The sequence below is a fragment of the Ambystoma mexicanum genome, chromosome 5p (assembly GCF_040938575.1).
Source record: "Ambystoma mexicanum isolate Mex_15411 chromosome 5p, UKY_AmexF1_1, whole genome shotgun sequence".
Taxonomy (NCBI): domain Eukaryota; kingdom Metazoa; phylum Chordata; class Amphibia; order Caudata; family Ambystomatidae; genus Ambystoma; species Ambystoma mexicanum.
Window position 1 is genome coordinate 160210116 of NC_090930.1, and position 12951 is coordinate 160223066.

Genomic DNA, 12951 nt, shown 5'->3' on the forward strand with positions numbered 1-12951 from the left:
CGGCATGGGCCTCAAACATGCGTTCGGTAACCTCAAGCCCAGCCAAGACCTTGGGGCGTACCCCAGTTTTGTTTGAGGGAAGCCGAAAGAAAGGCCTCAGAGCAAGCTCCGGTACCCCACGACTCAGAACTGGATCTACACATAGCCCCCACAGGAGGGGCCTCAGAGTGTACTCCGGTGAACACAGGCCCCTTACGGAGACCCTCAGAGAAAACTCCGGTAGAATTATTAGGCCCGACAGGCACCTCAGGGCGAACCCCGGTAACAGAGCGATCGACACCCCACCCGGCTCGAGAGGAACCCGGGAAGGTATCCCTCGGCCGGGTGCTCTAAAAATCAAAGCACTTACCAGGCGTTTTTTCTTCGTCGATGAACGCCTGAAAATGCGAAGGAGGAGTCCGACCGAACAGCTCCTCCCACCGCTCCAACCAACGTTGAAGAGCCCGGACCGAAAGGGAGTCACAGTAAAAACAGGAGTGCCAACGGTGTTCCAGACCCAAACACTCTAAAGAGGATGGGGAGCCGCCCTCGCGAAGCGACGGTGACACAAATAGTCTGGAAAATCTAGTTTAAAAGACAGACTAGTAAACGAACGCTAGCGAGAGCCAGAGAGGGAAAAACGGAAGAAAAACTTCTGAGGATGCAAGTGCATCTGGCCCCGATCGTGCGGAGAAAAGGACTGATGGGCGATGCGCGGGGCAGAGCCAAGGTGGGCGGGGTTACAGCCGCGTGCCGGGCCCCGCACAGGAGAGAGGGACACATTTTAGAAAAAAATGTGGATGCTTTTTACAAAGTGCTCCGGTCCTGTCCCACAGGACGGAGAGATGTCCCATAAGTATGGGGGAAAGGGGACGGGATATCTGGTAAGGTAATGTTCGTTCGATGGGATGCTCCTCCGACATTCCACATCTGACAGGTAATGACCACAGCTGTGCTGCGTCGGAAAATAATTTTGGCGTAGGCCGTTCTGCATCGATACGTTGTTCCACGCGGGCCTCCGTGGAGGGAGTAGGGGGATGGGGACTAGTTGGGGGGGGGGGGGGGGGGTTCGGGTCGACATCCAGAACGTGTGGCACCAATCTCCTGCCAGTACGACTGCAGAAAGCCTTGCAGAAACGTAAGCTGCAATCGCATAAGAAATTCTGTAGAGGGGCAGGCTGGGAGGGTTCGATGTGGAATACATCGGCGGAACATCACATCGAAAGAACATTAGCAGATAGGGTAAATAACTTTTTCGAGGGAATTGTGTCCTCCAACGTATTCCACAGCTCTGACAGACACCCAAAGCAGTACCAAAGTATGGAGGCGGGAAAAGAATGTACAAATTTAGCATTTTAGAAAGCGCAATCAAATTGCTGAATAGAGGACTGCCTTACCAAAGGCCAAATCCTGCCCATGGATGGAGTCCAGGGAATAGTGTCTCACAAAAGTATGGAAAGAGGCCCATGTGGCTGCTCAAATATTAATAGGCACACCCCTCTGCAGAGCAGTGAGGCAGCCACACCCCTAGTAGTGTGAGCCATAAGCCTACTGGAGGGTCCTTTCCCAACACTCAGATCGTCAAAATGATCCATCTGGACAAGTTCTGTTTGGAAACAGCCTGACCCAAGCGTCTTCCAGCATAACCAACGAGGAGCTGATCGCCCACTCTGACCCGCGACATCCGAGAGACAGAAACTCAAAGCTCTTTTAAGATCCAACATACGGAGGCTCTCTTCCTTACCAGGATGTGGAGGTGGATAAAAACGCCAGAAGAATTACCTTCTGGCTCAAATGAAATTTCAACACAACCTTCGGAAGGCAAGAAGGCCGCACCCTAAGAACAACCCTGTCCTTATGGAACACAGTGAAGGGTGGCTTGGCGGAAAGTGCCTGCAACTCACTATGTGTGCAGAAGTAACCGCAACTAAAAATACAGTTTCGGACAAGAATGTAAGGGCTCAAACGGAGCTCCCATCAGGAACATAAGAACAAAATTAAAATCCCATCACGGCACCTGGAAAGGCGATGGTGGAAACACATTAGTAAGCCCTTTTAGAAACTGAGAAATCAAAGGAATCTTAAAATAAGAACACTCCTCAGACGAGCACTTAAATATTGACAACGCCGGCAGGTAACCCTTAATGGTACCCACTTGCAGGCCTTTGTGGGCTAATGAAAGCAAAAAAATACAAAACCAAAGGAATGTAACATTTGAATGGATCCACATTCTGTACCGTGCACCATTCGCAGAACTTTCTCCAACAGCAACGGTACAGGGCTTTCGTTGCGGGCCTTCTGGCCGAAAGCAACACCTCCATCACTTCTTCAGGGAGGTCCCAATCCATATACCTCAACCGTTCAGATACCAAGCATGAAAGGTTGAGAGACTTGCCCTCTGGATGGAGAACCCCCAAACCCACCCCCTCCCGTGAGAGCAGATCGTCTCGGTAGGGAAGACGGCGTGGAGGGCAGATGGACATGTCGAGAAGGTTTGGGTACCACGCTCTCCTGGCCCACGCCAGAGCAATGAGGATCATTCGGGTAACGAACCTCCGTAACACTAAGAATGACGGGGACTGGAGGACACGTACAGCAGTGGGATGGACCACTACTACGAACGCGTCCCCCTAAGGCTCCTCTTGGAGGAAATTCCTGTGAGCAGAATCTTTTGCACTTCCGGTTGACATTGGTGGTGAAGAGATCCACTTGTGGGGTTCCCCAAAGGGTGAAGATCTCCAAAAGAACTTCCTGAGCCAGCTCCCACTCGTGAGAGATGTGCTCTGCCTGCTCAGAGCGTCCGCCGCAGCGTTTTTTTGTCTCCAGCCAGATGAATTGCCGAGATCGAAATTTCCTGCAGGATGGCCCAGAACCAGAGCTGCATCGCCTCCATGCACAGTGGGAGTGAAGCTGCCCCCCCCTTTTTGTTGAGGTAGTGCATGGCCACTGTTTTGTCCGTCATAATCAGGCCATTCTTCCCCTGCACAGACGGCCCTCATCTCCAGCAGATTGAGACCAACGACCGCTGGCTGTCAACTCGTTGGCATGAGCTCCCCATCCCGTGAGGGACGCGTCCGTCAGGATTGTCACCTCCGGCCACAGTAGCCAAAATTGTGCTCCTTCATCAGATTGCCTTCGACAGCCCACCATTAAAGATCCTGGGCAACCGAGGGCAGCACATGAATGGGATCTGACATCCTGCCGGAGAACTGCAACTACTTTATCTTGAGAGCCCACTGCAGAGATCTCATCCGCAGCCTGGCCTCTGGCACCAGTAAAATGCAGGTTGCCATGAGGCCAAGCAACCTCAAGAACTCTAACGCCGGGAGACTCTGGGCATGTTGAAACTTGTCCACCATCTGCAGAATGTGATGAGCCCTCACCTGGGGAGGCGAACTCTGCCCCAGTAATGTGTCGAGCACTGCTCCGATGTACTGAGCCGCTGGGTAGGTGTCAAATGAGACTTCAAGTTGAGGGAGAAGCCCAGCTTGTGAAGGGAGTGGCAGGTGACGTACAGATTATCCAGGACTTGCACGGGAGAGCCCGCCCTGATCAACCAATCGTCCAGGTAGGGGTAGACGTGAATCCCCTTTCCTGAGATACGGTGCCACCACCATCAGCTTGGTGAAGACCCTCTGGGTGGAGGTCAATCTGAACGGCAGGACCCGAAACTGAAAATGCAAGTCGCAAACCTCAGGTACTTCCTGTGCTGGGGATGAATCGGCACATAAAAGTAACCATCCTTTAGGTCGAGAGACACCAACCAATCCTGAAGTTGAAGGGCCTGGTGGACCGGAGAAAGTTACCATCTTGAACTTGTCCTTCCTGAGGAGCTTGTTCAAACCACCCAAGTCCATGACGGGTCTCAATCCTGTTTTTTTTCGGGATCAAAAAATATAGGAATACCATCCCTTGTTCCTCTCTGCTACAGGCACCAATTTTATGGCACCTTTGTCCAGCAGGGATAGGATTTCCTGCGCAAGGAGCTGATCCGGATGCTTCAAAGAGAGCGTCCCTGGTGGATTGTCGCGAGGCCTCTGCCGGAAAGGAAGACAGTAGCCGTGGGCTATAATCTCCAGAACCCACACATCTGAAGTAATGGCACGCCATTCTCCTAGATGCTGCGCAAGGCTTCCCCCAACCGGCGAACCATGGGACATAGCCTCATGACCGAGCTGATGTGGCTGCGGCAGTGCCTGAGGGCAAGGAAGCAACTGCCCAAGAAGCTTTGGCACCTCGAGTACCTTGCTTTCCAACTCCGGTACTCCTACGGTGGCCCCTGTGTCTGGCAGCTCCTCTCGATCTACAAAAGGAACCTTCCCTCCATTGCTGTCCCTTAGGACGAAAAGGCGGAGGTTGACGAACTGCAGCGCTCAAAGACTTGGCTGCAGCTTTGGAGGTCTGCAACCTCTCAAGGCTCTAGTCAGCCTTGCTGCCAAACAGATGGACACCATCAAAGGGCATGTTGAGAAGCCAGGACACTGCACATCAAGAGCAAACCCCTCCCCCCCTCCCCGACTTTCGCAACCATGCAAACCTGCGTATCACGGTGCTCGCAGCCATGGACCGGCTGACAGTATGCCGTGTCCAAACCTGTTGCCATCTTGCACGAGGGCTAGAAAATCATGCCGTTCTTCCCCTTTTGGAATATGCTCAGCCGCCAACAATGCGCAGTTCCACAGAGAGCGAGTGAATCTCGCCAAGGCACAAACTGAGTTAGCTGCCTTCAAAGCCATAGCCCCAGAAGAAAATCCCTTCTTCGCCCAACAATCAAAGCGCTTGTCGTCCCTATCGGGAGGGATGGTAGGGTACGCCGCCTGCTTTTCTGGGGCCGTAGCTGCCCTCACCAAACTCTCCGAAGTATGGTGCGATGAAAAGTAGCAGGGGGTCACTATTGGCTGGGCGGTATTTTTTCAGAAGCGACTTACTAACTGCCAGGAACACTCCTGAGCAGTCCAAGCCGCCGCCACCCTCCTTTGTAAAGCCATGTGACATGGCAACACCGAGTCAGTGGGTGGACCCTGATCCAGGATGTCTGAGATCATCCTGATCAAAATCAACAGAAGAGGCAGAGGAATGGCAGGAACCACTCCGGGACCGAGACCCCGCCTGGACTTCTGGCCATGCAGCGAATCACCTCTCGAATAGCCAGCGGATTTCGACTTATGGAACTTAGACACCCTACCTACCTTTAACTTATGGCTGAACCTAGACTGATTTCCAGAGGCAGTGGTAGCTCTCCCACTCCTTGAAGAGCCTGCTTCCGACGCAGGGTAAGACCCCTCGTTCATCCAAAAGATTAGGCAATGCTTTCTGTGCAAGGGCTTTTTGAGAGAAACCATTCATTCCTCCGATGAGTGATTTAGGTACAGACAGTATATGCAGTCTAGATGTCTGTCCCCTTTGTCGACATTTTTTAGCCTGCATGTACCACAGGCTCTAAACCAGGATTTTTTATTTATTGTTTTAGACACTGGTTTGCATGTTAGTTGCCGATGCCGAAGGGTCATCAGCTGTTTTTTTTTTTTAAAAGTTAAATTACTTTTCCACGGGTGAAGATTTCTCTGAAGAGAACATGATTACTAGCCGTTAAGAAGACAGTTGAAATTGAAGGGGAAGCTGCTGGGCGGAGCTATACACAACGTCCTATTGTTAGGGACCAAAAGCACACAACGATGTGGGTAAGACACTCAAGGTGTCAAGAGTTTCCTTAGAAAAGGTATTAAAATAAAAGTAACCAGGGATTCCCAGCCAGACGGGGAATATTCACAGCATGTGAATCAATGTTTGCGAAGGAACAAGTTAGTTACCTGTAACTGTTCTCCAGCCTGGGTCTGGCATGGATTCACATGCTCATGAATATTCCGCGTCAGGCTGGGAATCCTCGGTTAAGAAAAAAATAAGTATCAGTTTCGTTTCTGATCTGTCTTTCTTAGTAGTAACCAATCACTGATCTCTGGGTCATACTGCCCCCAGCCAATGACTGGCCTCTCCCCAAGCCCCGCATCTGGCATCTATCCTCAGATTTGGTAGCACGCCAAGTGGCAGTATGACCAAGTGAAGAGCCACAGAGGGGTAGGTGGGAGGGTTCGCATGTGAATCCATGCCAGACCCATGCTGGAGAACAACAGTTACAGGTAAGTAACTTGTTACTTCTCCAGCATGGGGTCTGGTATGGATTCACATGCTCATGAATAAAATAATACATAGCAGTATACACATGCACAACCACGGGAGGTGGCAACAGGCTCAACATTAAGCATCTCTTACCTCCTCACCAGGCTCACCTTAAGCGAACAGGTTGCGCAGCACTGCTTGGCCGACCCTGGACTCCTCCCTGGAGTCCCGATCGACGCAGTAGAATCTTGTGAAGGTGTGCTTCGACCTCCACGTAGCAGCCCTGCAGATGTCCAGCAGGGGCACACTAGAAAGGAACGCCATGGTAGCAGCGATCGCTCTGGTCGAATGGGCTCTCGGACGGCCGGGCAGCGGTCGGTTTGCCGACCGGTGACAATGCATGATGCAGCCGGAGAGCCATCTGGAAATGGAAGTCTTCGAGAGAGCCTTCCCTTGATTCACAGACCCAAAGTTCACGAATAGCTGTGACGTCTTCCGAAAACTCTTCGTGCGGTCCAGGTAGAACTTCAGCGATCTAGCTACATCCAGCGAGTGCAAAGTCCTCTCGGCCGGTGACGAAGGCGACGGGAAGAAAACAGGTAGCACCAAGGGCTCGTTGAGGTGGAAGTACGACGGCACCTTGGGCATGAAGGAGGGGTGCGTCCTAAGCACTACCCTTGTGTCACGAAAAGTCAAGCAAGGAGGCTTGCAAGATAGGGCCTGAATCTCTCCCACTCGTGCAGAGATGATGGCCACGAGGAACGCTGTCTTCCATGACAGGAACTTCAAAGGCGCCGAATGCATAGGCTCGAATGGGGGCCCCCCCCCCCATGAGCCTGGTCAGCACCACATTAAGTTCCCACGCTGGGGCAGGGGCCTTCACCGGCGGGAATGATCAGAATAGTCCCTTCATAAATTCATTTACCAGGCGAGGAGACCACAAGGACGCCCGTCCCGTAGTCCTGGTATATCGTGAGATGGCAACCAGATGTATTTTTATGGAGGCGTGAGCCAGTCCAGCTTTGGCCAGCGACAGTAAGTACGGCAGCACTTGAGGGGCCGTAATCCGCAGAGGGTTAATCTTCTGTGCACGGCACAAGACAGAGAACCTCTTCCATTTATGACCGTAACACTTGAGAGTTGAGGACGCCCTGGCCTTTGCAAGAACCTCTCTGCAATCAGCCGGGATATCATACCCTCCAAACTCTAGTGCTGCAGGAGCCAGGCCTGCAAGTTCAGCGACTGTGGGTCGTGGTGTAGAATAGCACCTTCTCTGGAGAGAAGATCCGCGTCCGCCGGCAGCCTGACTGGCGGGGACGTTGACAAATCCAGAAGGTCCATGAACCAGACCTGCCTCGGCCACGCCGGTGCGACGAGGATCATCCTGCACCTGGACTTCTTGAGCTGGCTGATGAGGCAGAGCAGCAACGGCAATGGAGGGAACGCGTATAGAAACAGGCCGTCCCAAGGGAACGAGAAAGCATCGCCCATGCCCCTCGGCTTTGGGAAACTGCTGGCGAACCTCTGGCACTTGGAGTTCGTCGCCGTCGCGAGCAAGTCAATCTGGGGTTTGCCCCATCGTTGGATGAGTCGATCCACTTGATCCTGGCGCAGTTCCCACTTGTGGCAAGAGCGCAGCTCCCTGCTGAGTGAGTCGGCGATGGTGTTTTTTATTCCTGCTAGGTGGAAGGGAACCAGAAACATCCCCTGAGCGACGGCCCAGTGCCACAGATCCTGGGCCTCCTTGGATTGGGCTAGGGATCTAGTGCCCCCCTGCTTTCGTATGTAGAACATCGTGGTGGTGTTGTCGGTGAAGATCCTCACCACTTTGTCCTTGAAGGACGTGAGGAACGACTTGAGCGCCCAGAACACTGCACGGAGCTCCAAGATGTTGATGTGAAGAGACCTCTCCTCCTGGAGCCACAGACCTCTTGCGTGGAAATCTCCGGTGCGGGCCCCCCAACCATCCAGAGAGGCGTCCGTAGTCACCGTCTCCTGAAACGCTGGGGTTTGAAAGTCCGTGCCCGTCGTGAGGTGAGCCCGGGTGCCCCACCATAGGATCGCCCGACGGAACTCCTCGTCGAGGGGGATCCTGTCCTTGAAGCAGCCCCCCGCCTGAAACCAGCGGGCGTTGAGGAACTCCTGTAGCGGACGCATCCGAAGTCTGCAAAGGGGTACAAGGTAGATGCATGAGGACATCCCGAGAAAGAAGGGACTTGATGGACCTCACCCTGGCCACGTCCGTGGCTAACAGTCGCCGTACCTTGCCCAGGATGGTTTGGTCCTCTACTCTGAAGGGGAGGCCAATTGCTCCACTGTATCGAGATTCGCCCCCAAAAAAAAAGTGCTACTTGCGACGGAACCAGGTGGGATTTGGGGTAGATGGAGAACCCCAGCTCCTTGAGCAAACAGACGGTCCTCGCTGTATGATCGACAGCGAGTTCCCTTGACTTTGCACGGATTAGCCAGTCCAGGTTGGGGTAGACGTGGATCCCCTGCAGGCGCAGCCACTGATGCCAGGCACTTGGTGAAAACCCTGGGTGCCGACTTTAATCCGAACGGTAGGGCTCTGAATTGGTAGTGGCGTCCTTGAGCCACGAACCTGAGGAACTTCCTTTTTAGAATGGGGATGTGGAAGTAAGCATCCTCCAGGTCCAGCTACGATAGGAAGTCGCCTTCCTCCAGCTGTCCCAGTACGTGCTGGAGGGTGACCATCCTGAATTTCTGCGCCTTGATGCATTTGTTTAACCGACGCAGGTCTAGGATGGGGCGCCAACCGCCTGTCTTCTTTCTGACGAAGTACCTTGAGTATACTCCGGAGCCCCGGAGCCTCCTGGGGACGAGCTCGATGGCACCTTTGAGCATCGCCTTTACCTACACCACCAGTTGAGGGACATGATTCTCCTTCCTGGCCACGGGAGGAATGCAAGGGCACTTTAGGAATTCCAGCGAGTGCCCGTTGGCCAGGGTGTCGAACACCCACCGATCAGTGGAGATGGACTCCCACACCCTGACGAACTTCGTCAGTCTGTCTCCCACTGGGGTGCTTCGGTGGGGGCCCGACCACCCAGCCGGGTCAGTCTTGCTTGGAAGCGGACTTGCCGCCTTGGCGACGACGGCAGGAACCCCCTTTCTTGCCGCGGCCTCTGTAGGCCTCCTGGGAAGAGGAGCGGGCTGCCTGGCGGTAGGTGGAGGAGCCACCGCTGGATCCTTTGGAGGCACCCCGTCTGCCTCCAGAGCCCCGAAAGGGCCGTCGCTGCTGAAGCACCCCAAGCGCCCGGGCCGTCTCCGAGTCGGTCTTGATGGCCTGTAGAGACTGTCGTTGATACAGAAACCCCTCCTTTTTCTGTTCTTCAGGGCAGAGCTGGAAGAGCTCGGATGCCCTGGTCATCATGGCGTGGAAAGAGCCAACCTCGTCTGCTGGGGACGCCCACGGGGGGGAGAGTGGGGGGCGGGATGTCTGCTGTGTCATCGCCGCCGTCCTCTCCCGGCGAGGGGGATGAGGGGAACACCGGTCTCGCAGGCACGAAGGGTGGAGCGGGGTGGACTCTCCTCCGCTTGTTCGGAGGGCTTCCCGACGGGCCTGGTTCTGGCTCCTCCGCCAGGGTGCATGGTAATCTCGGCCTTCTCGGTACATAAGGATTGGATTGCCAACAAAATGGTCGCCGAGCTATCCTGGGGCTCGGGCAATGGCTGCTACGGACGGGATGGCCGCTCCAGTGGGCCCTGTTCGTCGTCGCTATCTTCTATCACGTCAGCAGGGACCATCCCCTGGGATCGAACCTTCTCGGACCTCTCGTTGAGGCCTATGGACCTCTCGTTGAGGCCTATGGACCTCTCGTTGAGGCCCCTGTCGGTCTCCACCAGTTCCTCCTCAGAGGCTGAATCCAAGTCTGTAACGGCCACGGCCCCCCCCCCACTCTTTTCAGCCGGGGGCTTCACAGGGTTCTTAGCGATGGCCTGGAAAGAGGATTCCCTCCGCGGCGGCAGGGATACTCTGTGCCCAGAGGCCGTTTCCATTGGCGTAGTCTCAGCCGGCTCCGCCAGGGTCGCAGCGACCACTTGGGTAGAGGCCTTAGCCGGGTGGATCAAGGCCCTCACCACCTTGGGTGCGCCCTGGGCCTTCGCCTTGGGGGGAGGGTCAATGCCTCGCTCCCCTTCGAGATCGACCGGGTCCGCTCCAGCGGCCTACCCGGGTTCTTGTACTTCCTCTTCCCCGACCCAGAGCGCTGGCTCATGGTCGAACGTGCCGGGGAAGTAGCTCCCTGCTTGGCAACCGAAGAGCCTGACCTTTCAGCGCTCCCGGACTCGCGGTGCTTGGCCTTCTGTTGGGCCCCTGTAGCCGGGGCACCCTCAAAGGACTTAGAAGCCCGCTCAGACTTCTTCGCCTTCTCACTTGCTGTGCCCTTCTCCAGCCAGGTGGCGAGGCGGGAACAACGATCTTGTTTGGTCCGTTCCGAAAGGTTCTTGCAGAACACACTTCTCCACGTGCGTCTTGTCCCCATGGAGGCAGTAGAGACATCGTGAATGCTCGTCCTCCTTGAAAACATTATATAATCCGCATCCAGGGCAGTTCCTGAACAGTTTGGATCCGGGCGTCGAGCTCCCTTTGTCCTGGGCCATGTCCTTGAGGTAGGCCGCAGATCTTCCGGAATCCTCCAAGAAGTGTAAACTCGACGAAAACTTCACCCTTGAGGGGCGTAGGAGAATTCCGAAACGAGTCCCCGTTATCCGAAGTAGAAACGGTGGAGCTTGAGGCTTGATTAAACCGAAAAATATGAGAATTTCTCCTGAAAAAACGTGAAAACGCAGTGAAGAACTCGAGAGCTAAACACGAGGACTCCCAACACGTGCAGTAAAAATCTGCGGATGGCTGCCAGAGGCGGGGCTTGGGGAGAGGGCAGTCATAAGCTGGGGGCAGAAGGACCCAGAGATCAGCGATTGGTTACTACTAAGAAAGACAGATCAGAAACGAAACTGATACTAATTTTCTCTTTACCGAGGATTCCCAGCCTGACAGAGAATATTCATGAGCATGTGAATCCATGCCAGATGCTGCAGAAGTATGGTTGCGTTTAGAACGAGGCATATGCAGATGAGTGAGTTTTTAGTAGGGTTAGTTTGTGACAAATACCCTTCCTTAGATAGTGAGCCGTGGCCCGAATTTAGTCTAACAGATGGGCTAATATGTTTGTGGCCACGTCCCTCCAGATGGCTCAAATCCTTTTGCGTCAACTAGGCCATACCAGACTTCTCCTTTAGCTGGGACATGTAGGAGGGCATGAGTAGTCTCTATGGTGACTAATATTTCCTTAGGGCAATTTCCCGTTCCCCAATCATACTTGTAGAAGGCTAACCAGCAAACGCATTGAAGTCCCAACACCATCTTAACCAAACACATTTTTCAGGACTGCTTGAGCAAACAGAACAACCATCCACCCAGGGAGTGTAGTTCAAGGAGGAGCATCAGCAGAAACCAGAGGACAAGGCACAAGTGGCAGACCTACCATCGACCTCCCAGGGCACTAGTCTCTGAAAGGTCCCACTGGAACCAACTATATGCACAGGAAGACCCTTGGTGATCAGCAGCAATCGGGATTTGTAACAAAGCACTAGAGTACCCAGCACACAATAGTGGCTTTAGAAGCAATTGACCACGCAGAACATGCCCCCCCCCCCCAAAGCCAGTCAAAAGATTGGGACAACTATCCAATCCAGGTAGAATTTCAGGGCTTACGAGCTAGGATTTGGAAAGGAAATTTCACAATTGGTGTGGAACTGGTGCCATCTTTAGCAAGGTAGGATACGTACCCAGCACCAAATTGTCCTTGTGCAACATTGTGAATGGTTCGCTTGCTGAGAGCCTTATGAGCTCTGGGAGGCTAATTTTCCAGGCCACCCAGAAAAGGTCTACCTTTGTCATAGGCTCAGTGGGTTAGTGAGCCAGTGATGTGAGGGGAAACACTGAAGTCCCAGGAAGGGCAAGGGCTCCTCACTGGGGGAAATAGACGCTTGATTTTCTCAAAGTTTTAGATCACATTAGAGAGGGAGCAATAAACCCCTTCAAGATTATTAGGTGTAGAGTGCCACAAGGTACATGCAAAATGCCAACCGAGACCCCTGAAGCAGCCAAAACTAGGATTGACAGCATATGATCCAATCCTGCCATTCGAGACGCCAGTGACAGAATCATGTCCATTTCAATTAGTATTAGGCCCTTGTGGAAGAACAAGCAGCGAAGTGTACCTCCATTTTCCCTCTAGCTGTCCCCTGGATGACCCAAGGACATCTTGAGGAACCAGGTTGATAACTGCAGAGGAAGGGATTCCAAATCTTCCCTCCGCTTTTGGGACAGATTATTCGCTCTCAGTGGAAGCCCTGATCAATTGTTCAGGTCAGAGAACCAGAACATGGCTGACTGTAGAGAACACCAGAACCAAATAGACCCTCGCCTCCCTGATCTTGAAAGTAAATATGGTAAATGCGCCAAGCGTATCCCACTCCGAAGAAACCGCCACAGCCTCTGTGCCCCGATGCCCTAGAGTTGGTGTGGGCCCACCTGATGAGCAAAGAAGGAACACTTTAAGCTTTGCGTAATCAGGACCGCACCCACCGCACCGAGTAGTTGGAGACCTGGTCCAAACCGGCTCCTTTAAATAAAGCATTGCAGTAGTATTTTTCCAGTAGATCTGAAGACAAGAATTCTTGATGACTGAAAGAATGGCCCTGAGGGTATTGTCAATGTCCTCGAACTCTAAACCATAGTCTTGAAGCGGTCTCTACTCTGAATACCAGATTATGCACCCTTGGGTCCGCTGGGGTGTCCCGCACCCTCCAGTGATAAGTGGATAGTTA

The 12951-nt window shown here is 53.5% G+C and overlaps 1 protein-coding gene across 3 annotated transcripts in view; it reads right to left on the reverse strand.

Moving 5' to 3' along the window:
- RLIM (ring finger protein, LIM domain interacting) overlaps window positions 1-12951 on the reverse strand; it is a 339543-nt gene that overhangs the window by 126789 nt on the left and 199803 nt on the right. The gene's annotated exons all lie outside the window — the stretch shown is intronic.